The sequence below is a fragment of the Malaya genurostris genome, chromosome 3 (genome assembly GCF_030247185.1).
Source record: "Malaya genurostris strain Urasoe2022 chromosome 3, Malgen_1.1, whole genome shotgun sequence".
In the NCBI taxonomy this organism is placed as follows: domain Eukaryota; kingdom Metazoa; phylum Arthropoda; class Insecta; order Diptera; family Culicidae; genus Malaya; species Malaya genurostris.
In genome coordinates this window covers 102,501,485-102,529,476 of record NC_080572.1, presented here as the reverse complement: position 1 = coordinate 102,529,476, position 27,992 = coordinate 102,501,485, and the positions used below count along the sequence as shown (strand labels likewise).

At 36.8% G+C, this 27,992-nt stretch overlaps 1 protein-coding gene across 1 annotated transcript in view; it reads right to left on the bottom strand.

Moving 5' to 3' along the window:
* The window catches only part of LOC131437178 (uncharacterized), a 213,673-nt gene extending 185,921 nt beyond the window's left edge, over nucleotides 1-27,752 (bottom strand). Inside the window, exon 1 of the mRNA XM_058606349.1 lies at nucleotides 26,756-27,752. The gene's annotated coding sequence lies outside the window, so the exon portion shown is untranslated. The remainder of the gene's footprint in view (nucleotides 1-26,755) is intronic.
* Between the last annotated feature and the right edge of the window lie 240 nt (nucleotides 27,753-27,992).

Below are 27,992 nucleotides of genomic sequence, written 5' to 3'. Positions count from 1 at the left end.
GAAACGCATGCCGACGACGTTCGATGATATCGGGAGCCAGCAACTCGGTAAACTGGTTCCCTTCGGGAATAAGAAAGTGAGTTTGAAAACTTTGCCGACGGGTACAACCCATGTAGCCGCTAGGCGGTAAAATGATGCACTTTCTGCTACGTGTGCTATCAATTTATTGTTGGAAGTGATTCCTGACGAGTGGTGGGATGGCAATAAGTTGGCACACTTTTCGCCACCAGGGAATCTCAATTTCGCCAAACAGTTGTAATTATTACCATTTATTGTCGGTTTATCTAGTTTTGAGGACGGTAAAATGATGAAATTACCGGTATAATTGAACGTTGGCACATCAAGATAACTATCGCGAACTGCTGGAATGGTTGTAGATAGTGTGATGATTACTATGGTTAACAAGTGCCGATCAGGAGGCATATGGAACGATATCATGCGCCTAATGAGATACCGCTTAACAGGTCTTGTTTAATTGCTAAGCGATCAGAATACTCATTTCAATGAGCGATTTTTCTTTTGTACATATTTAGGTCAGTCTATGAGCAGTGAATAAATTTTACTACAATTAATTCATGTACAAAATCATTCGTAAAATTCGCTCAAAGTACCCAAAGTATTGGAAAACATTTTTACATAAAAAGCGTTCCAATGATTTGTTTTAGTCTTGCTAAGACGCAGAGCCATCTTGAGCTAGTTTCAAAAGGTGTAGCCGGGTTTGCACATAAAAACTGCCTCCAAACAGAAAAAAAATTATACACACTTTTTGAAAGGGTTTATATTGGAGACGATTTTCCCAAAATTTTAATCCTTTAACTACCATATTGGTGGAGTTAAGGTGGTTCTTCTGATTCTCATTTTATTTAAATTTTTCAAAAATATCTTTAGCAAAAAAAATTGAAAAAAATCTGAAATATTTTAGGAATTATGGAAAATCTTTCTGATTTTTTTTCACAATTTTTTAAAATGTATTTCATATGAAAATAAATGTTCAAAATTTTCGAGTTTGTTTCAATCGCACTTACAATTTTGGTACCACTCTAGATGTTACATCAAAAATAAATCCTTTATGAGTACATTACGCTGTACTTTTCTCAGATTTTTAAAAAATGTTGACGGGTATAATATCAGACTTTAAAAAAATAATCATTCGGAAAAACTATGCGTCCCCACCAAATTGTCAACATCCGATGGAGACGCATGGTATTTGGTTCTAAAATCATATATCACATGCCCTTAGAACTAAATACCATGCGTTTCCATCTACAACTTGAGTTCAGGGCTTAAGAAAGAATTTTCATAAGGAAGAACCAGTGAAAGAAACATGAATTAGAACTAAAGAATTCTCACCGGCGAACGACCGCAACTTGGTTAAAGCCGGGTATAAATAAACGACATAAAAAAACTAATGAATTGAAAAATATTTAGGTTTTAATATACGGTTTAAAGTTTTTATTTATGAACTGATAATTTTTACATTTATTTTATTCAAATCAAATAATAATTATATTTAATAAAAATTCTAAAGGACAATTAAATTATAGTTCTTTTGCAGAAAAAAGTATTCCTAGATACCAAGCGCAAAATCAAGGAAAATTAGAAACCAAGCGAAGCCTAAAAAACTATCAGTTTTGAGGTAAAATGTTCGTCGACGTTCTGTATCACATGGTATGAATAGCCAAGTTGCCTGAAATTGGTCAACAAGACAGATAAAGTCAGACGGCTTAAGCTCATAAAGACAGATTAATCAAACTGGGATCGGACTGACAGTAAATCCGTCGAAACAAAATGTATGAGAGGGAAAGACTTTAAAATATAACACCTTCTCACTCTAATAATGGTGCGTGGCGACGATATCGTGGTGGTTCATGAATTCGTGTATTCATTCATTTATGACCGCAGATAAGGATACAAGCAAAGTAATACGTCACCATAAGAAATTAATCAACGGCGTGTAAACCAAGGTTTTCAACAGCTGCTTGGAGATCCACCTATCATACGTAGGATAACAGACGGCAAACATTTGAAAATGGTTCTTGAATATGATTCGGAAGGCTCAAGAAAAAGAGAAGCATAGCGAGCAAGGTGTATCAATCAAATGGAGGCAAGGAGTGGTCATAGTCTGAACTGTATGGAGACGACTTCTAGATACATAATAAACGGGCTTGAGCTGATACGTGAGAAAAGTACTCAACGAAACACCAGAAAAAGACTACTCAGTGCAGGTAAATTCGATGAACTATATTCGCGAAAGCGTTTGAAATTCAATTTTCATAAATAGCTCAGTTTCTCATTCAATAAATATTTTACGAAACTGTTTAATAAAGGAGTCCTCTTCAGGAAATTGCAAAAAATTGAAAATATTAAGTTTAAAAGAACATGTTGTTTGTATTGAAAATCGACGATGCGAATTGATACGTTCTTTTGGGGTCTTCGGGACTTGCTGCAAGCGCTTCTACTTGATTTCTATCTGGATTACAGTATTTCTTAGGACTGCTAATAGCTAACCACGAATCCTCCAGCTTATCCCGCAAGATGTTGAAGTTAGAAACGAATTACAACCGTCCACTGGCACACATGTTCACTAATGCATTCCCTACATCATTGCTTGGTAAATTGAGCCTGGCGTGCGGACGTGTGTAAATAACATAAGGAATAAAAATTTTTTATCATTATTAATACGTCAATACTCAAGCCCTGAGCTCAAATTGTAGATGGAAACGCATGGTATTTAGTTCTAATGACATGTGGTATATGATTTTAGAACTAAATACCATGTGTCTCCATCGGATGATGACAATTTGATGGTTTTCCGAGTGATTTACTTTTTTAAAGTCTGATATTACAACTGTCCACGTTTTTCAAATATCTAAAAAAAATACAGCGTAATGTACTCAAAAATGCTTTATTTTTTATGTAAAATCAAAAGTGGTACCAAAATTGTAAGCGCGAATAAAAAATTCGAAAATTTTGATCATTTATTTTCACATGAAATACATTTTGAAGAATTCTGAAAAAACAGTAAGGTTTCCCATAATTCCTAAAATATTCCTGATTTTTTTCAATTTTTTTGCTCAAGAAGTTTCTGAAAAATTTCAATAAAATGAAAATCAGAAGAACCACCCTAACTCCACCAATATGGCAGTTAAAGGGTTAAAATTGTGGGAAAATCATCTCTAATATAAACCCTTTCAAATAGCGTATATCTTCTTTTTCTGTTTTGGGGCAGCTACACCCTTTGTCCAGTATCTATCGTTTTGCCAGTAGCATTAAATTTACGTCTGCTTAGCAGTTCATGTTGAACTGTTTAAGTTTGCACTAAGCAATTCAATTTGAACTGCACGAGTCTAAGAGAAAACGTAAAGAAAAGTTAAAACGGTTTTGTGCCCTAAGCACAATCATAGGATAATCCCTAAATGACTTCAAAAATATATTTGTGTAGATGGCTCAAATTGCAAATCGTGAAACTAAAGACTTTACTCGAGAATAAATGCAATACTTTTTCTTGTATACCTTAAATTTTTGGGTAAAACTAGTTTAGTGTATGAATCTCGTCACAATATGTCAAGAAACTATCGAGATGGCATTCAAGCAAGAAGTGCTTCAACAAAAATAATGGGTGCGATCCAGGCAAGACCCATAAGTAGATTGCGAAATAGTTTAAAGCCACCAATTCGATCGTGTCCCGTAAGATAAAACCGTTCAAATAGACATCGCCTGGATGTGCCAGAAATGTTCAAGAAGCAGAAGGTCGACAAATTTTCCCAGAAGTATTTGGTATGGCAGGCGATCTGTTGGTGCGGAAAATTCATAAAGCCGCACATAACGGCCGAAAGTATAATGTCTCCCGAAGCGTCTTGGAGAGGAAGTTGATTAAATCCATGGAGTACATGAGGTGCTCGTGTTAATTTTGTAATTTATTCTTGGAAAATACACCATCTATCACTGCTCACTTCGTGTTTAGTGTTTAGTCATGCAGATGCGTAATCCGGGGCATTTATTGGCATCTATTATTGGCAAACTGCTGATGAAACAAAGATCCCGACCTGCCCGGTAATAGACAAAGGACAACACGAGTGCTCCGAAGCGGTTTAGGAAGACTCAATGTGTCGGAAAGATAATGTATAATCGATAATTTAGGAAAATCATTTCTCGGGTGGAATAAAAATGTTTGAAATTCGCTGAAATAGGCGAATTGACATACTCATATTCTAATGTTGTATTGGAAGTAATATATCATCATACCTAGTAATGCGACTATTTTAAGTTGATTTATTTGATACGTTTTTAGGCTTGGGATTAGCTGAAGAAGAAGCAAATGCAATACTCTTAGTTCGAAAACACCTGCTCACTAAGCAAAATTTCAATTCCTTGTACCTGTGGTCAAAAACTCTACAACGATCGTTTCTCGATCCTTTCTCGTATAGAAAGTTTATGTAATCACTATGATGACCGATTTTTGAACCTAGACCAAGTGTCATATACCATTCGAATCAGCTCGCCGAGATCAGTAATTGTGTGTATGTGTTCTCTGAGACGGCTGAACCGATTTTCACAAATTAGAATCAAATAAAGGGTCTCGTGGTCCCACACTAGGTTCCTGAATGTTATTCAAATCCGACTTCCAGTTTCAGAATTACAGGATGATATGCTCAAAACAAAAACAAAAATAAATGTGCTTGGTCTTATGGTCAAATACAAAGTGTGTTTTATTCGAATACAACTTCCGATTCCGGAATTACAGGGTGATATGCGCAAACAAATGGAAATTTGTGCACCAACATTTCTCAGAGGATTTAACCGATTTCCACAAACTTAGATTCAAATGATAGACATTGAGATGCCATTCAAAATTTCTGAATTTTATCATCATATGTCTTCCGGCTCTGAAATAACAGGATGATGAGGGTTTAAACTTTCAAAGTGTCGTTTGAAAGCGACGAAGCGAAAAACGAAAAACATCTTTTACATTTGCTCAACATATAAATTGAAAATCCACACGAACTTTATTGTTTTCATTCAAGATTAAATGCAAAGTTTTTGAAGAATCATTACACTACTCGGTGAATTAAAACTGAAATTCTAAGGGGTGACTCTGGAGACCTCTTAGTTTGTTTCAATCACTTTGAAATCGTCTTATCATTTTAAGCACTAGATTGGTCTTTGTATTGTAGTTCCGGTCGTAAACTAAGTTTAACGTGTCGACTGGCTCGGATGAGATAGGAAGCAAAGTGAAAAGTGATTTTCGCAATCATGGGTGCAGATTTGAAATGAAATAAATGAAGATGATATCTAGTACTAGGTGTGCCAATTAATAATGCGAGATTTTTTCAAAAAATATCTCTGCAAACAAGGATTGGTTCACAGTCGAAACTATTGCGTCATTTTTTTACTGTAATATCATATACCAAAAAATCTTTGCTGCTTTGTCAATTGCAAGTCATATACATTTAGTGAAATGAACATGCTAAAATTTTTATCATATTTTGCCTTTCTCATATAGAAAGGTTATGCAATCACTTGAAAAACCGACTAGTGAAAATTGGCCCGGAGGGCCAAGTATCATATACCATTCGACTCAGTTCATCAAGCTGAGCAATGTCTGTGTGTATGTGTGTCAAATAACCTCACTAGGTTTTCTCGGAGATGGCTGAACCGATTTTAACAAACTTAGATTCAAATGAAAGGTCTCGTGTGCCCATACGGAATTCCTGAATTTCATCCGGATCCGACTTCCGGTTCCGGAGTTATAGGGTAAAGTGTGTTACATATTGTACACCGTCACTTAAACCGGCGAAACAAAAAACGTAAACAATATTCTAAACTGGTCTCAAAACCATACAAAACGATAGTCATTATCATTATGCAACTAACCAAACCGATTCCGGGTATCCTGGTTCCCGGTATCCGGTTCCGGAAGTACCGGAAATAGTGGTCATATATACCAAAATGGATCTCACTCACTTTTCTCAGCGATAATTTGACCGATTTCCACAAACTTAGATTCAAATGAAAGATCTCATGATCCCATACGGAATTCCTGAATTTCATCCGGATCCGACTTCCCGTTCTGGAGTTATAAGGTAAAGTGTGTTACATATTGTACACCGTCACTTAAACCGGCGAAACAAAACACGTAAAAAATTTTATAAACTGGTCCCAAAATTTCACAAATCGACAGTCATTATCATTAGGCAACTAACCAAACCGATTCCGGGTATCCTGGTTCCCGGTATCAGGTTCCGGAAGTACCGGAAATAGTGGTCATATATACCAAAATGGATCTCACTCACTTTTCTCAGCGATAGTTTGACCGATTTCCACAAACTTAAATTCAAATTAAAGATCTCGTGGTCCCATACGGAATTCCTGAATTTCATCCGGATCCGACTTCCGGTTCCGGAGCTATAGGGTAAAGTGTTTTACATATTGTACACCGTCACTTAAACCGGCGGAACAAAACACGTAAAAAAAATTTCTAAACGGGTCTCAAAACTACACAAATCGATAGTCATTGTCAGTAGGCAACTAACCAAACCGATACCGGCTATCCTGGTTCCCGGTATCCGATTCCGGAAGTACCGGAAATAGTGGTCATATTTACCAAAATGGATCTCACTCACTTTCCTCAGCGATAGTTTGACCGATTTCCACAAACTTAGATTCAAATGAAAGATCTCGTGGTCCCATACGGAATTCCTAAATGTCATCCGGATCCGACTTCCGGTTCCGGAGCTAAAGGATAAAGTGTGTTACATATTGTACACCGTCACTTAAACCGGCGAAACAAAAAACGTAAAAAAATTTCTAAACTAACTACACAAATCGATAGTCATTATCAGTAGGCAACTCACCAAACCGATTCCGTCTATCCTGGTTCCCGGTATCCGGTTCCGAGAGTACCGGAAATAGTGGTCATATAAACCAAAATGGATCTCACTCACTTTTCTCAGCAATGGTTTGACCGATTTCCACAAACTTAGATTCAAATGAAAGATCTCATGATCCCATACGGAATTCCTGAATTTCATCCGGATCCGACTTCCGGTTCCGGAGCTATAGGGTAAAGTGTGTTACATATTGTACACCGTCACTTAAACCGGCGAAACAAAAAACGTAAAAAATTTTCTAAACTGGTCTCAAAACTACACAAATCGATAGTCATTATCATTATGCAACTAACCAAACCGATTCCGGGTATCCTGGTTCCCGGTATCCGGTTCCGGAAGTACCGGAAAATAGTGGTCATATATACCAAAATGGATCTCACTCACTTTTCTCAGCGATAGTTTGACCGATTTCCACAAACTTAGATTAGAATGAAAGATCTCGTGGTCCCATACGGAAGTCCTGAATTTCATCCGGATCCAACTTCCGGTTTCGGAGTTATAGGGTAAAGTGTGTTACATATTGTATACCGTCACTTAAACCGGCGAAACAAAAAACGTAAAAAAATTTCTAAACTAACTACACAAATCGATAGTCATTATCAGTAGGCAACTAACCAAATCGATGCCGGCTATCCTGGTTCCCGGTATCCGGTTCCGGAAGTACCGGAAATAGTGGTCATATATACCAAAATGGATCTCACTCACTTTTCTCAGCGATAGTTTCACCGATTTCCACAAACTTAGATTCAAATGAAAGATCTCGTGATCCTATACGGAATTCCTGAATTTCATCTGGATCCGACTTCCGGTTCCGGAGTTATAGGGTAAAGTGGGTTACATATTGTACACCGTTACTTAAACTGGCGAAACAAAAAACGTAAAAAATTTTCTAAACTGGTCTCAAAACTACACAAATCGATAGTCATTATCAGTAGGCAACTACACAAACCGATTCCGGCTATCCTGGTTTCCGGTATCCGGTTCCGAAAGTGCCGGAAATAGTGGTCATATGTACCAAAATGGATCTCACTCACTTTTCTCAGCGATGGGGTGACCGATTTCCACAAACTTAGATTCAAATGAAAGGTCTTACGGTCCCATACGAAATTGCTGAATTTTATAAGGATCCGATTTCTGGTCCCGGAGCTATAGGGTAAAATGTGTTCAATATTGTACACCTTTACTTAAACTGGCGGAACAAAAACCGTAAAAGAATTATAAACTGGACTCCAAACCGTTATTCCCAATCTTAGGGTCAATTGAAAGGTCTTATGGTCTTACCAAAAATTACTGCATATTTTCGGATGCAACAAACATTTAAATCGTAATTTAGAGTGCGTACTAGTAGAGTTTTTGTGTTATGTTAGTTGGTGGCCGTACGAACCGACTTTGATTATACCGGTTCTCGGGTTCCGGTGCCGGAAGTGCATATAATAGTGAACCCAATTCGTTTTCTTAAGGATGATCTACACAATCAAAGCACTGTTTTATTCTGTATGTTATGCATAAACAATCTCTTAGTTTCTTTCAAAAATCGAAGAGAAAAATTGTGAATAGAATACCACAATATTACATACATGTGAAAGGCATCATTACACCACTAGGTGGATTAAAACAGGTTTTTATCTACGCAATACCAGCTACGCTACAAACAGCCCGATTTTGGTAATGATTCGTCGTTTTAACGAGTTAATCGATATGCTTGACTTCGTCATGACGTCATCACAGTTTCGTCACAGGTTACTAAAGCACTAAACTGTCCATAATTATTTTTATTTCGTTGAGATAACTTGTTAGGTTACTTTTAGTAGTTCATTAAGACTTATTGTCAGATGAGGATTATTGTTATTATTAAATAAATAAATAAATAAAAAAATTAGTTTGTTTAGAAAAGTACTATTGAATCTCATTTAATTTTTGCTGAAGCTCACGGGGAACATAATCTGTCGGTCGCGACTTGTAAACGATGATTTGAACGATTTGAAAATAAAGTGTGCGAAAGACAAAGAACGCACAGGAATTATGACAATTGCATGAATTATTGAATAAAGACAACATCCAAACCCAAAAACAAACAGCGGCGAGACCTTTCTGATCGTTTACATGTCATGCTAAAGATTCAGAAGATGGGGTCATGGGTTCCTTATGAGCTGAATGATAGATAGCAAGAAAAACGGTAAGTGGAAAGTGAAATTTATTTATTCTGACAATTCCAAACGCAGAAAATCATGGGTCGAATCGCCAACCTTCGATGTGAACTGCAAAACCTTATCGCTACATCGCAGGCAGCGAATAATGAAATTAAATCAAGAATTGCACTAAAAATAATTAGAATGTTCCACAAGACATGAGAAATTAATTCTGCAGCACGACAACGCCCCCGCACACCTGTCGCCTTCAGACAGTCGTTTGTTATGAGCTAGTGGAAAAATTGTTCCACGTCTAGAACGCTTCGAAAGTTGAACAGTTTTTTCGATGTGATATTCGTGAGTTGGTAGAAAGATGGAGAAAATGTATTGCATTTTTGAGCAGCTAGTACTAGACTGAATAAAATATTTTGAACCTGTTATTTACAATAAACATTTATTTCCATTCCAAACATTTCACACTATTAGCTGACACACCTGATAATGTGTTTAAATAAGCTCGCTAATCTACCTGTGGTTGAAATCAAACTAGTACATTTTTTTTACTGGAGAGCTAGACATGTTTATGTGCCAGTTCGATTTAGGCTAAATCGCGAAAAGAGAATCTTTGCAGTAGTAAAAAATCTATGGATTTACTGGTACTAGTTTCACATATTGAAAGCATTTTTTCCGCTCAGTTCAATTTTCTCGGAGATGGCTAAAAACCATCTGTGAAATTCCTTGCATTATCCATATATTAACATTTTCAGCTCATCCCAAAATTATTCGATGTCTAAAGCAAACTAAGCCAAAAGTGTCCATATCCTACCACATCCGCCATATTTACCAAACTTAACGCTTTCTGACTATTACTTTTTCCATCGCGCTGTCAGAGCAACACAGCTTAACTTTCGGCGTTGTACGAAAATGGCTCGAAAAAGAAATGTCAACTAAAAGTGAAGAATTCTTTCGGGATGGTATCTCGGCAATTGACGCCCAAGAGAAGAAAAAATGTACCGGAAGCTGCTTGAGAAACACGTTATTTTTATAGCTGCGAAGTACAGAACATGTTCTGCGTGAACTTTCGTGCTATTTAAGAGTACGCGTTAAACTTTTGAAACTTTAAAGTACAGAAAAGGTTCCGCTTGAACCTGAACAATGTATTCAAGAAGCGGCTTAAAAGTTCGTTCGGTTGGATTGGATGAACTGTTCAGAATACTCTTCGTGAAATTCGTAAACTGCGTAAGTCTAATCAGTCCCATTTATCCGAACTTTTGGTTAGTTGGGATCGTTCTTGAATATTTGATTATTTTTTTATTTAAAAAAAACGACATTACAAACTTGCGCACCGAGTAGGTTTGGCCTAAAAAACTCTTAATAAACAGCTCTTCAGTTACTACTACCGTCTATCGTGCTCTAAAAGTGTTCAATGTGAGTTTTAATATTATTGAACCTGAAAATCAGTGACGATTGTCGTTTTCGAATAGAAAAACTGACCCATGGTAGTTTCCTCGAACAAACTCTTTTCACAAAACTGTGTTGGGTTCGCCCCATACCCAGATTCGGGATATAACCCGAATTTCAGTTCAATAAGGTTAAAACTAGGTTCGAAACTGGTCTCAAACAAACGGTTTGATATTAATTAGGGTGAAAACTGGATTAGGGTCACCAAACGAAAACAAATCAAAGAATACCTATCCTTTAATTAAACAATTTGGTTTTATTTCATACATCCCGTATTAATCTTTAACTATCAATAAACAAAATTCCCCAGATTCATAAACTTTAAAAAAAGTTCGTCTGAGAAGTTTTCAAGATATTACCAAGTAATTTTCAAAGATTGTTTTAAACCAGTTTGACCGAATCGGCTATAGAAACACTCAAACAAGGAAAATCCTTCTCTACGGGGTTGAGCACCAAAATATGAAGCTTGTGTGATCAGTGTATACAAAAGTATATCACTTTTCCTTTGGTTAAGCCACGCCGTTGAAAAGTCTCTAGAGAGGGCTAGTTCCGCTTACACAGGTTTTACTGTCTCGCGAAGTACCTCCACAAACAGTTCTTCGGTTTATCGCCACAATTCATTTCACACTTACCGAGCCTCACTTTCGGATGTTTTTACCATTTCATTTCTTCCCAAAAGTTGGCTACTTTATGCGGCCGACCGCATCCACTCACCCATCTGACACCGGTATGTGAGCACCAGCCATTTGAAAGTATACCGATTACGTTGAGCCCCTCGCGTTTCGAGCCCCAAACACTGCGATGTTTTGATACTCATCGCGACTCTCAAATTGTGAAAATTATCTCCACTTGATGACCCAAAACATTGTCTGCTGTATTTTAGGTAAACCGACAAGTTATTGTGAGAGAGCCGACCAAAAATTCACTAATTTTCGTGCACTAAACAAGGTAAACGCGTAAAACAAATGTATTACTGTTTGTTTGTTTACGTTGCAATCAGCTGATTTTGAAGTTCCGATTTTGATCTCATCAAGATGGCGTCGTGACAGGAGGCTGCATCCACTGTCATTATCGAGTGACGGCTTACCTCCTGTGCAGACCAACGAAACGTGTGTTATTGTTGTTTTCGTTGTTGTTGTATTTAACGTCCTCACTTTGCTAGATGCTTTAGACAGTCAATGTGTTTTTTCAACACAGCATAAGCATTATCACAGATTTTCAAGTGAATGGAACTTGAGCAATTTTTTCAGTGGTTTAATCTTTCTTCACTTTCTTCCCGTGCTGTTCGCTTGCGTTTCATTTCTTTTTCTTCATTTGGCAAACGATCTCGTTTTGAGGCTACCCGCGGTCACCGGCGTCTCAAGAGCACGGTAGTGTTTTGTTATTCAATATACTTCACGGAAATGAGCGGCTGAGTAAAAAGTTAAGGGCGATAAGTCAACCGCAAATAGCTCGGTTTAAAAAGTTCAAGATGAATGTGGGTCAGCAATTTTTTTTTCGATGAATCGTGCAGAAATTCTCCGGTGATTTGAATGAGAAAAAAAGCAAAAACTAGTTGAGAATTTTTCAAGTATATAAAATATGCGATAGATAATAATTTATATTCACACTCCATGTATCTTGCGAACTCGTCTCGAAATTTTAGTTTTTTTGCTAGTATTAATGTAGATCATATCAGGCGTGACCGCGATTTCTGCCTCATAAAAACTATCGTTAGTGATGGTCAGTAGAAGCAGCTATCTGTCAGCGAAACTTATTACTGACACGACAGTGTCGAGTTTCTTTTTATGTAGTGCTCCTAGTTTACTCGCTGCCGATACCGCAATTCCTACGGTCATCTCTACCCATGAACAGCTCTGTCAAACCCAGTGGGGTAAGAGTGATTAGAGTGCGCGGGAGATGGCAGGCGATGAACCTTTCTCTTTTGAGTGATGTTTTGCCTTTGCGATGTTAAGTCGCTGTCGTTATGTGGTCGAATCGTAGTTATATTGGTAACGGAAAGTAGGTCCTCCTATCCGACGTACCTCAATTCTAATTGATGGAAACATGTTTTGCTCCTCCAATGGATCTTTGCAACAAGGTCCCGAAGGTAACAGTGCGATAAAAGTTTCGTGAAAAATAACACCACTGTTATGACAAGAAGTGACACTCTTTTGTTGACCTAATCATATTTGGCATAGTATCCTTTAATAGAACGATGAATAATGCAATTTTGTAGTTTTAATCTAGTTCACATCTATGGATGAATGAAAAATAAATTTAGTGTTTTATACACGGAGAACCCGCAGATCACAAAATTACAATATTGCAATTGTTGTTTTAACGCCCTGGTTGTTTCAACTAAAATGTTGTTGATTTAACTAACATATCTGTTGATTTTGACATAACCATTCAGGTAACCGAAATTGTTGTATTCAAATGCTGTCACTTGGCGGAGAACGAAGACAGTAATAGGCAGAACAAAAAACCTCTTCATTTCACCAGAAGCGTTTCATATTGAAAATTTTCAATGGTAAATGAACGTCATTTATGTTAGTTACGTAGTGGTCGTTTTATGTATGTGAAAGTATGCAGACGAATATGTCAGTTAATTGTAAAACAAGTTTTCCTTGTATTAAATAGATATTCCTACAATATAAATGATTTAATTTCATCTGAGAGTAACGTATTCTAGGACAGTTCATGTCAATGTTATTAAAACCGCTTAACGCTTAAAAATTTGCTGCTAAAGTGAAGTGGTACTATTTGTATTTTCTTGAAAGTGTATCTGTAGCATTAGGTTTACAAGCGAGCCGTTCTGCAAGTGAAGGAAAAATTTCCTAATTCCGTGTGACCATTTTTCTGATGAGTTTCCTTTTGAGAATTGTAATCTTTTGGTTCATTTCCATATCCTTTGTGAGTTTAGTGATAAAGATATAAGCAGTTAATTAGGTAAATTTTCGTTGTTCAAGCAGTGAACGATTAGCTGCCCCCCCGAAGAGGGTAACAGTAAAAAATATTTATTGCAATTGGCGTTTTAAGTTCAAATAACTGAATAATTGATTGAAGCAACTGAGACATTTTTTTGCTTTCATGCATACAAGTAACTTTGCTGGGATTGTGTCTTTGCTCAATTGCACGAGTGACATCTCATTGAAACGTTTCATTGTTCGCTCAGGGTGTTTGGCATTGCTCAACTGAAACGTTTCATTACTTGTTGGGTGTCGTTGCTAAGCTGCCAGCACGATAAATCAAAAATTACAGATTAGTTAAAATAACAGTCGATTAGTTGTACCAAATTTTAACCAATCAAAATCAGAAAAACAACTAATATTTTAGTTGTTTTGCGATCGCTGGCTTTTCCGTGTATAAACAGTAAATGAATGAATAGATAGATTTTCGTTACGAGATATTTTTAGTTCGAAGCTTAAAATGAGATTAGTCGTGGAGCTTGATATTGCAAATTTTAATCCAAGTGAGACGAGCAGCTATAAACCCTACTAGGAGCCGTCGCTAACTTTGATACAAATTACAATATATATGTTTACAGAAACGCTAGACGCGAAAGCTAATCACTTTACAGGTAATTTAGGCAACCATTATGCAGCAACTACAACGAACGCCAATATACGAGCTATGTAGCGAACGGAGAAGGCCATCACAAAAGCTAATTCCAGCCTCTATACGTAAATAAGGGTATCCATATAGAGTGCAGGGAAACCCACACAATCGTTGGGACCATCCCATCCAGTCGCGGGATGTATCGTTTCACGAACAGAGGTCAGGTGAGGAACAAACCACTTTCTAATGATCCCCCGTGCAAACAAATGCGCCTCCTGAGAGGCTTTACAGAAAACGAAAGGAGAACACATGCTGTCCACCGGTCTACCAGATACAAGCAGCGAATGTTTGGGGAGATTGGCGGATCTATTTGGATTAAATGAAATTGCTTGATTGTGATTAGGAAATTATCGGATGATTGGAATGAAAAAAAAAACCTGATACCGAAATAGAAGTGAAAAGAAGAAATTGTTATACCTATTTGTTTTGATGTACCATTCTTTCTTGTAAAAGTTAATACCATCAATTAAAAATAACTGATACTAATAGAAACTAAAATCTGGTGCTACTTGAAAAAATAGTACCAGTATTTTTCTCCTTTGACACTGTCTTTTCATGATTTTAGACATTAAATTCTAGTTCTAAACTTTATAGTCAAATGGAATACAGGTTTTACTTCAAATATTATTGATTCAGAATCACCTGTCCAATTTTGCAATGAAAAGAGCGTGAGACCTCATACGATATTTCTTTTATAATTAATTTAGGTATAACTAAAATATATAATATGTTATTTACTACCTTAATGAGAGAAATGTTACACTACAAACTCGTGGTAATCAATCATTGGCCATGGATAGGAAATATGTTGTAATGTTTGACTTGTCGCAACTATATTGATCATTAACACTCAAACGCTCGGGTTGGGATTTTCATCGATTTTTTTTCAAAAATTTGTAACTACTGAATAAATTGACCGATCTTGATGCATTTGGTGTCAGAAAAACCGGGTATTATTTAATTACATTCTGCCTTAATCGGTGTTGATATGGTCCAAAAACACCGGTGTTATTCCAGATCGCCTTGGGGTAAGTCGGTTTTGCCATTTGGGGTATTCTATCTAAAAAACTAAAAATGTATATGGGAACAGCTCTGGAACAAGACTTACTAAAACGCATCAATTTGAATAAACTAATCATTTGGCCAACCATCCCAGAGGGTACTGGAACCGTTTACAAAACTTCTGAAAGACTTTTTTGAAAAGACGCAAAAATATTATCAGGAAAAACAAATTCTATGTTAGAATGAACGAAATACAATGTAAAACTTCACTGATACCGCAAAACCACCTGAAATTGTTCACCGGTGAATCCGGATTATGGTCCCGGAAAACTGCTCTGTGATTTGGGCAAGGCATGCGACATGTCAAAAAACATCTACTGCTCTTCACAAGCTGTTTGAAAACATCCTATACTGATTCGGAGACGATTTGGTGATAATGTCCCACTCCGGTAAATCCGGATTATGGCCCCGGAAAACTGCTCTGGGATTTGGGCAAGGCATGCGACATGTCAAAAAACATCTACTGCTCTTCACAAGCTGTTTGAAGACATCCAAAACTGATTCGGAGACGATTTGGTGATCATGTTTACCGGAGTGGGACATTATCACCAAATCGTCTCCGAATCAGTTTTGGGTGTCTTCAAACAGCTTGTGAAGAGCAGTATATGTTTTTTGACATGTCGCATGCCTTGCCCAAATCACAGAGCAGTTTTCCGGGACCATAATCCGGATTCACCGGTGAACAATTTCAGGTTGTTTTGCGGTATCAGTAAAGTTTTACATTGTATTTCGTTCATTCTAACATAGAATTTGTTTTTCCTGATAACATTTTTGCGTCTTTTCAAAAAAGTCTTTCAGAAGTTTTGTAACCGGTTCCAGTACCCTTTGGGATGGTTGGCCAAATGATTAGTTTATTCAAGTTGATGCGTTTTAGTAAATCTTGCACATTTTAGATTGTTCCAGAACTGTTCCCATATACATTTTTAGTTTCAGATACCCCAAATGGCAAAACCGACTTATGCCAAGGCGATCTGGAATAACACCGGTGTTTTTGGACCATATCAACACCGATTAAGGCAGAATGAAATTAAAGAATACCCGGTTTTTCTGACACCAAATGCATCAAGATCGGTCAATTTATTCAGTAGTTACAAATTTTTGAAAAAAAATCGATGAAAATCCCAACCCGAGCGTTTGAGTGTTAATAATTTCAAACAAATGCCGAAACTGATGAAGGGTGAAATTAACACTCACAGAGACAGTGCACCTGTCACCGCACATCTTTGAAAGTGAAAATTTATAGTCGGAAATGATCAGAGCTTTGAAAATACTTCGTAACAACTTACTGAATTGTTGACTAACATCGAAAGCGAAAGTATAACTATCTGCACAGTGGACCCAAACTGAATTCTTCGCAGAGTTCTCCTTGTGATACTGGTTGACGATGGCATCTGTTATAAATGTTTCCACGATTACAGTTGATTTAGTAAAAAAAATACGGGGAGCTTATATTTCGATTTGCATTGTTGATAACGATTATTAATTACTGTGACTGCAATAATTTTGGGCACATTCTGAGGTAAAGTGCTTCAAGTTTAATGGTAAGTCCAAACACCACCAGCATCAGTTATTACTTGACATCTGCGAGGCATACTTTCCACTAAATTTTCGGCGTATTCAAGAGCAAGTATCTTACAAATGAGTTAAATTTGTCGGGAGAGCTGTTTCAAAGTGTAAACAAGTTTTCCATGGAGCTTCTGCTTGATATAGGCCCAGACGTTTTCGATAGGATTTGCATCAGGCGACTGCGAAGGGCAGTTAAATGTCACAATGTATTTTTCCCGTTTCCATTCAGCGTGCCTTTGGACAACGCGACGCTCAGACAAGAATGGGGTTTAATGGCACTTTCGGTAAAGAACTCGAAAATATTCGACGCGTATTTTTTTATTTCAATATGGTACGTGGAATATTCGAGATATGATTTTTTGAAATTTCGCGTTTTCAAAAAAGAGCCTTTTTTCAACAGCCTATACTGTAAAATCTAATAAAGATACAAAAATTCGTCCAAGACATGAAATGTGCGTCTTTGCCTTAGCTTTCAAATAAGCGATTCCTTAAAACAACCTTTAAAGTTAAATTAATGAAAAAAGTTAATAACTAATAAACAAATAAAAAAAAATCAAACCTGGGCCTATTTTTTTCTATTTTTTGTTGAAAAAAGAAGCCTTAGGGGTTCAACTTAATCTTGGCACAGTTTCAGAGTGGAAAGATCAATACTTTCGGAGCAGTGAATTTTTCAATTACGACCCGTACGCGCGGAGCGTACCGCAGCGCAATTCGCTCGGATACGGGCTTAACTTGTCGACACATGTCGCGCCACAGATCGAATCCTAACTTTGTCAGTTTATTGTTAGCAACGTTTCAGGCAGAAAGCGAGTAAAATTGGGACAAAGGATTTACGTGAGTAATAAAATAATGGTGACATAAAGTTTTTGCACAGTTGCAATTTTTCTATGATTTGGTTTTTCTTGTTTACAAAAACTCCATACTTCAACCATGTCCTGGGAAGAGTAAACTTTCATTTTTAATTCCTTGTCTCCGTGTGGCTCAACATAGTGAAATGATTGTGTTCCAGAAATAGTTTTACATTTTTCGAAACGAATTTCGAAGTTTCTCTGGTTTTACATAATCTTCCGAGAATTTGTATATGACTGAAATATTTGGTAAAGATGCTTTCCTAGCCCACTCGTACAATTCATTCGCGGTCGAAATCATTTATCATTTATAAACTTTCGCGACGTGTCATTCTTTTGATAGTTTCTCCAGCATCGTCGCATGGCCCTTTTCCATGGGCTGTCGTGTGAAAATTCCACTGTATTCGCAAAGTGTTTCACATTTTTGAATTGCTAAGGAGCGCCGTCAGAAAAATAGATGCACTTGCGTATATGTGGATAGTATTTTCAAAAATATTGATTAAGAGCTTCGAGAAAAACATACACAGCTATTGCGTCATGTTTCTTGCAATCAGAAATAATTACTAATGTTTTATGATCGATTTTGCTGTTCATTTTATAATAGAAAACAATGGGGAATATAGTCGCTTGGTCGTTGTTCCAATGAAAGCCAGTTATGGCGTTTTGAATAACGAAGGCGTAATTTTCCTCAAAATCGCAAATTATTAAACTTTCGTCACTCTTTAAATTTTGTTTCATGTTTTGAAAATATGAAGTTTGTTTTCGACCAATGAAAGAATGCATGCGAGCAATGAAAGAATGCTGAAGTCGATTCGTTTGACATAAACTACAAATTGAAACAGTTTTGAACCAAATTTAGAAGTATTTTTCCGTTTTTTGCATTATCGCTCTGAATGACGGATCGCAATTTGAACTTAGCCCTGTAACTTTGAAACCAGAAGCCGGATTCTGAAAAAAAAATTCATCAGCTTATAAATGGTGTTTTTTTAAGCTTTCTGATTCGGAATTTAAATAAAACACATGGCAAATTATCAAAAGGTCATTTTTTTTTGCTAGATAATTTCATGGCATTTAACATATAAATATGATTTCGAGCATATTGCCGTCACGACTATTTTTCACAAAAGTCATTCTGGAGATCCGATTTTCGGCCACTTTTTCAAGCATTTCAGCAATGACACTTTGAATTATGGTTTCCAAAGCATCAATCGTTGATCCCCACAAAAAATAATCGAGTGGCGTCAAATCACACGAACGCGGAGGCCGTAACAAACACTACATTTATCGGGACGCATCGGTAATTCTTGATGACTTGGCATCCAAAAGAGAGAATTTATAGCGAAATTTGGCAATTACGTCCTTTATGGTGGTCTTAGGCGGACGATTATGTGTACCATAAAATTTACGAAGGGGTCTATAAACAGAGAACAACATCCTTTAAAACAGAGAACAGACATCCAAGCTAGTACCAACTTTTTCAAAAAAGCATTCAAGTAAAAATCTTACAAATCCGTTTAAAATTACCGTTGCGCACGACTTTGCACGCATGAATTACCATTGTATGAAAACTCGAACGCAAGAGCCCGTAAGGGATTACTGGGCTGCTCGAAGCGCCTCTACAGGAGAATCGCTATTTAGTGATTGCTTATTAAATCAACCGTTAAATTTCTTACACAAATTGAAATATCTACTTGGATGTCAGTTCTCTGTGGTTTTAATTAAACACTGATTTCGAAAATAAATTTCGACGATTTGGAAACGTTGTTTTGGAGTCAACCTATTCATGATGATTTGCCAAACAATACTGAGTAGAGACGTCACTTTACACTGCCAAATCAACTATATAACATGTAACACCTAAAACTGTTTATGTTTTCTATCATTGTTGCTCGTTTATTCATGCCTAGGTATAGCACTGAAGAGGTGTAGTGCATTTTAAAAATAAAAACGCCATGAGTTCGATAAAATCGGTTAAGTCATCTATAAGGAAATCGGGTGCACTTTTTTAAAGATTTTACTTATTTTTTTGACATGTTACCTCGAGACTACCGGAAAATCAATCCGGACAAAATTCAATAGCAGGCTATGAAACCAAAAAAACCCTTCATTTGGATCTAAGTTTGTAAAAACTGTAAAAAATCTCTGAGAAAATCGAGTGTATATTTCTGTTACATAAACTTATACATACACACACAAACATTTTGCGTACTCGACGAACTGAGTATATGCTAATCGGCCCTCCCTCGGTTTAAACGTTAGGTTTCACAGACCCAAGTAACAATTTTAAAATTAATTAATACTTGTAACTGTCTTCAATTCTACATCATAAATCTTGCATTAAAACTTCAAACTTCACGAAAGCCGATTGAAAACCTTTATAAGAAAATATTTCTGACAAGGGGATCATGCTTCATAAGATTTATAAAGCAAAGTGAAGAGCCATCATAAACCTGCGTTAATTTTTTTTTTCGAACTATTTCCAAATTCGAGAAAATTTCGAAATTAGCTTTACGATCAACATTAAATTTATTCGGATGGAAAGAATTCCGCAATAAACTGTCATATAGATAATATTTTTCTTGAATATGTGTGTATCATGTCGGTTGTGAATACAATCAGCAAGAATATATTAAATTTTATTTACGAGTTTGAGGCTTTTCTGAATGTAAAAACTTCTTGTAATTTTGTTTTTATCGTGAATGTATAGATAAAAATAAAAATTATAGCTAATCGCCTTTAAATAAATGCAGTTTTTGCGAAAGTCTTCATGATTTATAAAAGTACACAAAACTAGATGTATGAAATAATTAAATAATAAAGCAATATAAAGGTGTATGTATGGTTTTATTCTAGTATAAGTTGTTTTAATATTAGTTCAGTTGAAATCTAGGTAGATGGTTTTATAACAGCTTCAAAAACTGTTTTATTACTTTTCAAAAGACGCACTTATTATAGTTGTCATAAAACTTGCAGAGATTGCCGAATCAATTACAAAACTCTCATAAATTATAATCAGAACCATAAGGCATTCGAACAGTTACTTAGTTGTGGTTGTATAGTCTTTCTATTTTCGAAAGACAAAAATTTCAATATTTCAGAAATATCTAGAATACGCTGAATAAAAAAAATCATTTCAGAGATTCATTTCACATGGATAACTCGGTATTATGTTTTGTAGGAATTGTAACTGGCAACTTTTGGGATCGGTTGACATCGAAGAAAGTAAAGGTCATTATTTCGAAATAGAGTATTCTGTCAAAGGTCATCATTTCGAACTCGAATGTTGCCTGGATAATACAAACAATTGTGGAATACACTAAAAACGAACCGGACTGTACACTTACAAAAAGGTAGTGATTTCAAATTGTGGCGGCTAAGTCATAAAAGCCGACAAGGTTACGATTGCAGAATCTGTACATGAAGATGCTGACGAAAATTATGTGCATACTACAAGACAAACTTCAATCATCATCGTGGGCAGGAATATAAAACAGCTACATGTACAGGAAAGGTGACAGAGACTTTCAAACACATTCGGCAGTCAGAGCTTGCGAAGAAAAATCTTGTGTGGCAAGTCATTTGAGAAGTAACATTTACATCGCGATGAGGATCATCAAACAGGACATTTATATGCTAGAATAGCTGGAAACAAGTATGTAGCTTTTTCTCAAGCAACACAATTGTTCCGTTCTGTTTTAGTGGAATTTTGTATCTTGCCATTACGGGAGAAGACGCGTCACACCCAAAAACATTAACCTTCCCTACTACCCAGAGCTCCGCCCAAAATAAAAATATTGACCATCGTCAAGCGAAACCCCCAGAAGACGCGATAAACAGGTGTCAGTGAGATGCAGTTCAAGGTAAACTTGTATTCTGCGGCAATGAAAGTGATCAGAGAGGCTATGCAGGGTTAAGGGATATACGGATTTTTCAGTATTCTACTGGCTTTGAAGTATTATTCCAAGCATGGCGGGTATGCACTGCGCGCAAACTACGTACACATCAACTCTTTATATAAAAGGACAGCAAAACGTTGCTACGCACGTTACCTTCGGAATGTTCAGAACAAATTGAAGTCCGATCCTAAATCTTTTTGGAAGTACGTAAACGACCAACGAAAAGAATCGAATTTGCCTTCGTCGATGGTATATGAGATAAGTGTTGGAACTAATCTAGATGAAATTTGTCAACTGTTTTCCGAAAAGTTTTCCAGCGTTTTCTCCAATGAAGTGTCGTCACCGAACCAAATCGCCCAAGCAGCAATGAACGTTCCAGTATCACATCAGTTGTTGGATACTATCAGTGTTGACGAAGATTCAGTAAAAATGGCTATCGCCAAAATGAAATCTTCGAGCTCTTCCGGACGCGATGGTATTCCTGCAATCTTTGTGAAAAAAAGCTCCATCGGTTTAATTTCACCTATCTGCCAAATTTTTCGTTTATCGCTAACATCTGGGATCTTCCCTGATTACTGGAAGTTTTCATACATGTAATCAACTCCAGTTCATAAAAAAGGAGACAAAAAAGACATCGACAACTACCGTGGAATTACGTCGCTCAGTGCTATTCCAAAGCTTTTCGAAATGGTGGTACTTGATTCTATATTCAACCATTGTAAATGGTTTATTGCAGAAACACAACATGGGTTTATGCCGAAACGGTCCACGACTACCAATCTCTTGACCTTCACAACGTTTGTGACGAATGCTATATCCTGCGGTTTACAAACTGATGTTATCTACACGGACCTTTCCGCTGCCTTTGACAAAATTAACCACGCCATTACTGTTGCTAAGTTAGACAGATTGGGATGTGGTTCTAACATGCTGCGTTGGTTTTCCTCATACCTTAATAATCGCCGATTAGCAATCAAGATAAATGACGCTGTATCCAAAGAGTTCATCGCTTCTTCTGGGATTCCACAAGGCAGCCATCTCGGACCTCTGATCTTCCTCCCGTATTTTAACGATGTGAATCTTTCTCTAAATTGTCCACGTTTATCTTTCGCTGATGATCTCAAGCTATTCCAAATAGTTCGAAGTAACGAGGATGCTGTTTTCCTCCAACACCAACTTGAAATTTTTTCAAAGTGGTGTGAGGTAAATCGAATGGCTTTGAACATTGATAAATGCTCAATCATCACGTTCACACGCAAAAAAAATCCTATAAGATACAACTACTGCCTTGATGAAGTAGTGATCAACAGAACCACGTGCGTTAAGGATCTCGGTGTAATTCTAGACGAGCAATTGTCTTTCAAGCAGCATATCAACTTTATTGTAGCAAAGGCATCTCGTAGTTTAGGATTTGTAATGAGAATAGCAAAACATTTCACAGACATTTACTGTTTAAAGTCTCTATATTGCTCACTCATTCGTACAACGCTCGAGTACTGCTCTACGATATGGAACCCATATTACCTTAACGGCTCCTACCGAATAGAATCAATACAGCGCAGATTCGTCCGTTTTGCTCTTCGACAGCTACCTTGAATAACCCCAACGAGTTGCCTAGCTACGAAAGCCGTGGATTATTGATTGGACTCGACACCCTTGGCATTCGACGTAATTTGTCCCGTGCTATGTTGATCGCCGACATGTTGAACAACAAAATAGACTGCCCTGCACTCCTCAGCGAAATTTCTTTGAACGTACGCAGTAGAGCTCTTCGGAATAACGTCTTTCTTCGATTGCCTCTTAGCCGTACGAATTATGGATATAACGGTGCTATCATTGGTCTACAGCGAACTTTCAATGGAGTATCTGCCGGATTCGATTTTTACATTACGCGTAGCAGAATTCAAACAAATTTTTTAAACATACTTAGAAATAGGAATAGTTTTTAATCATTGGGACTACACATTGTCTGTTGATTACATGTAAATAAATAAATAAATAAATAAATAACTTATTTTACATTAATTTCATGTTTTTTGTATCAATTATTGTGTAATTTATGTGGGGCTGGGGTCCACTAGGAGATTGATAATACCTATTAGCTTTCTACGGACAGAACCAGCCTAGATGCCGTGTGGAATCCGGCGGAAAAAAATAACCCAAGAATAGATCCACTGGGTTCCTGCTTCCATGTCGTAAAAGGCGACAACTGCAGGAGTTTTTAGTTTTTTTAATTTTTTCTTTTAATTTAATGATAAAAATTAACTATTGTGCAAATCCTTCAATATTACAATGTTAATAACATAGATAACATACATCGGTATATTGAATAAGTAGTAAAAAATTAACAACAAGTGTTGGACTAACATAACTTCCTATCCCTAAGCGGACCTACAACCGGACCTGGCCGGCACCGGTACTGATCAATAAACTTCCGGGTTACCAGAAGTTGCACATTGAAGGTTGATCTGCCATTTTCAGGTCTAATCTTCCAGAATTTCTCTGTGCAATATCAGCTGATCCCGATCAGTAACGGAGTAGCAACCAGGGTTGGCCGCTCAAGCTCAATTATTGTGTAATTCATGAAAGGACGATGTTTCAATGTTTGAACGAAATCGTATTATTCAATGCGAAAAATGTAGTTTCATCCAGAGTAAATTTATCAGCTGTACAACTTTGCTTCCGCCATTTTTTCCAAAATTAAAAGCTTTATTGCGAAAAAATGTATTATTCAAAGTATTGTCCGTCGCTAGCTACAACTTTCTCCCATCTTTCCAGCAATTTTAGAATCCCGGCTCGAAAAAAGGAGCAATCCATTTTTCCATTCTTCGAAGGATTGATAATGTTGATCTGCCAGGCCGTGTGCCATCGAACGGAATAGGTGGAAGTCAGATGGGGCGACATCTGGGGAATACGGCGGGTGGGACAAGACTTCCCATTTCAGCGTTTCCAGGTACTTTTTGACCACATTTGCGACGTGAGTCGCTCTTGATATTGTGGCCGCTTTCCTTTTAGCGCGCGACTAAGGCGCATCAGTTGCGTTCGGTAGCGATCTCCTGTGATGGTTTCAACCGGTTTTAAGAGCTCGTAGTAAATCACACCGAGCTGATCCCACCAAATTCAAATCATAACCTTGGCGCCGTGAATATTCGGTTTTGCCTTCGACGAAGTAGCATGCCCGGGCTTTCACCAGGATTTTCTGCGTTTAGGATTATCGTATCGAACCCACTTTTCATCACCGGTTACGATTCGATGTCTTTGATTTTGTCTTTGAAGCAGTTGCTCACATACAAATAGACGGCGCCCGATGTCCCTCGGTTTCAACTCGAACGGCACCCAGTTTCCTTCCTTCTAAATCATGCCCAGGGCCTGGAGACGTTTTGAAATAGCTTGCTGACTCACTCCCAACGATTCGGCAAGCTCTTCTTGGGTTTAGCACGAATCTTCATCAAGCAATGCTTCTAGTTGTCCATCTTTGAAGGTTTTTTCTCTTTCACCACCATGTTTGTCTTCGACATCGAAATCACCATTTTTAAAACGTTGAAACCACTCCCGACACGTTTTTTTACTCATTTATTTATTATGTCTGTTGATTCAAATAAACAAATAAATAAATTTTCTCTGTTTTCATTGCACTCAATGAAGTGCCTAATTACATCCAGGAGAAATCATGAAATTTTGGCAAAAGGTGTTCTCTCATTGGTCGTAGAAAAGTCTGACGCAGTTTGCAGTGTTAATTAGATAATTAATATATAGAATCTGCAAGAACCTGTCGCGAAGAAAGAACAACTCTATCATCATATGATAAAATAGGACAAACTTTCTATAATACTACGTATGTTGGTGAAAAAATCCGACATTCCGAAAAATCTATATAAAATCAGTATCAATATAAGATTTTTTCACCAACATACGTAGTATTACAGAAAGTTTTTCCTACTTTATCATATGATGATAGAGTTGTTTTTACCTCTCGACTGAAAATTGTGTCAGACTTTTCTACGAACAATGAAAGAACAACTTACGCCAAAATTTCATGATTTCTCCTGGATGTAATTAGGCACTTCAATGAGTGCAATGAAGATAGAGAAAATTTATTTATTTATTTGAATCAACAGGCATAATTCAAATAAATAAATAAATTTACTTTGGATTAAACTATATTTTCTCGCATTGAATAATAAAACTTCGTTCAAACAACAAAACATCGCCCTTTCATAAATTACACAATAGTTGATACAAAAAACATGAAATTAATGTAAAATAAGTTATACGGATTGAAACTGAATTGTTTTCTCTGCCACCACCCCGATACTAGATGGAATACGGAAATTCAGTGCGCACGATTTGACGTCGTTGAGGGTTTGTGAAAATTGGAGGAACGGGTTAAACAAAAAGCCGCATTTGCAAAAAGGAAGCTAGAGTGAATATTTATTCCTTATTATGTATGTCTTGAATATGAAAGAGAAACATTTGTTATTAAAATTTGGACCGATGTGCACACTCTCTTGTTTCACCAATTTGAGATTGTTACACCTATTATAGTATTGCTGGAAATTGTGTCTAACTTTTCTAGCATTCCTTAGGTTTAGTACGACGATCAACTTTTAAGAAATCTAATCAATAAATTACGAAAAGGTCCTAGCATAGGAATATCCACATCACTTCCTGATCCAATGAAATATTTACATATTATTTACATTAAGATGTCTTAAACTTTAAAATAGTATAATCTACCTTATTGTTTTCTTATCGATCTCAATTTTACGAACTAGAAATGAAACTTTAACGAACAAAACTTTACGCTATTTTAAAAATTTGCCGATGAAGAAAATGTTGGTAATGTAAGGGTCATCTTTCGAAAAAAAATACAAAAAGTTATAACCAAGTATCATTTCTAGACGTGTACCCAGATCAATCTTTCGGGGGGTGTTTCAGAACATGTTGACTAATTTTTGGTTATAAATTCGTTTGTTAAAAATTAATTATTTTGTAATTGACTTAAATATTTAAAGAGAAGATTTTTTCGTAATAAAATAATTTCTTGAGTTTCGGAGAGGATTTGAACCCCTTAAGCACCCCTCTGTATACGCGCCTTGTCATTTCACTGTTAGATGAAATAAGAACAACAACAAATGACGACAGTCCACTATTTTCGTCTTCAGAAAAGTTCATCCCTGCATTTGAATCCTATACATTATAATAAGTTTTCTGTGTTAAAATGTTCAAAAAAAAGTTCTGCTGCAGACCTACTGCCCAACAGCAAAAGCATTGGGATAGGTTTTCCATATAATAGCTCTTACCTTCAAACCACAAACTACTAACGAAACAAGGAATGCTGTGATTCCTCATGCCATCGGTCCATTGTATTGGAAACACGAAACACCGTAATTGTTTGCTCAGTGTGATTATGTATGAATTACGGTAAATGGAAGCACCACAAAGTCGAAGGGAACTACATTTACAACAACTTAGCACTCACAGTAGCATACATTTTTTTTGCAAATTCATCAATAATGACTTTTCAATTGCACCACTTCCTCAGCTGTACGAACAAATAACAACCATTGCACATGAGCACGTAACCTAACTAGAGCACCGACGTGAACAGTTCTCAATCACTGCATTGTTGTTCGTTCTACTACTTGATCATCTGCGACAGTTGAGAATCGATTTAATTTTTGATTAAATCTCACTGATCATCAACGGGATGCAGCCACACCCTTTCACTTTTTAATAAACTCTATAACAGGTAATTTTTGTCCGATCTAATTATAGTTAGGTCCCATAGACTGACACACTTTTACTAGCCCAGCAAGAGACAACATTAATTAAGCAATCCGCACGTTGACCATGTTCCACACACTTCCAAGGTCGTACAGCAGGTCGATAAAATTCAAAACTCTCACGCAGCTAAAAATTTAGTTTTCACTGTTTTACATATGAAAAGTAATTGGTTCGTTTGCCGTCAAAATGTAAATTTATACAATTTCCTGGTCCCATATAGTCTTCCGTTTTTCACTGATATTTGTTTTGGCAGGTTTTGATTTAATCAGCTCATATTCACCTATTCATCAGAGGATTTTCACTTTTCCGTAAAGTGCAGAATAAACACATATATTTACTGATCCAGCTCGAAAATTGCTATTAAAAAAATTGCTTGATACTCTCGTGCACTCGCTTATCACCCATCGGCTACAACAGCTTGCCGTAAGATATTCAATCCGCATCTATCATTCCTTGATCAAGCTTGCCCCGGAACTGAATGAACAACACAAAATCACATTCGTTCGCTACGAAAGTCCAACACCGACTGCACTGGCCATGGAAGAAGCATCGCGAGATCATCCAACCATGTGACGCGAAAAGCCGGTAAGTGAGAAACGGGCCGACACCGGAGAGCCGACTGCAAACCTCTTCGGTCTACGCTTGGTTGTTTTGTTTTGGTTCGGTTCCATAGCACATGCAGATTTTGTGAACCAAAACACTATCAGTCTGTATTTGGTGAGAAAAAATTTTCATTGGTAGCTTACTCACATA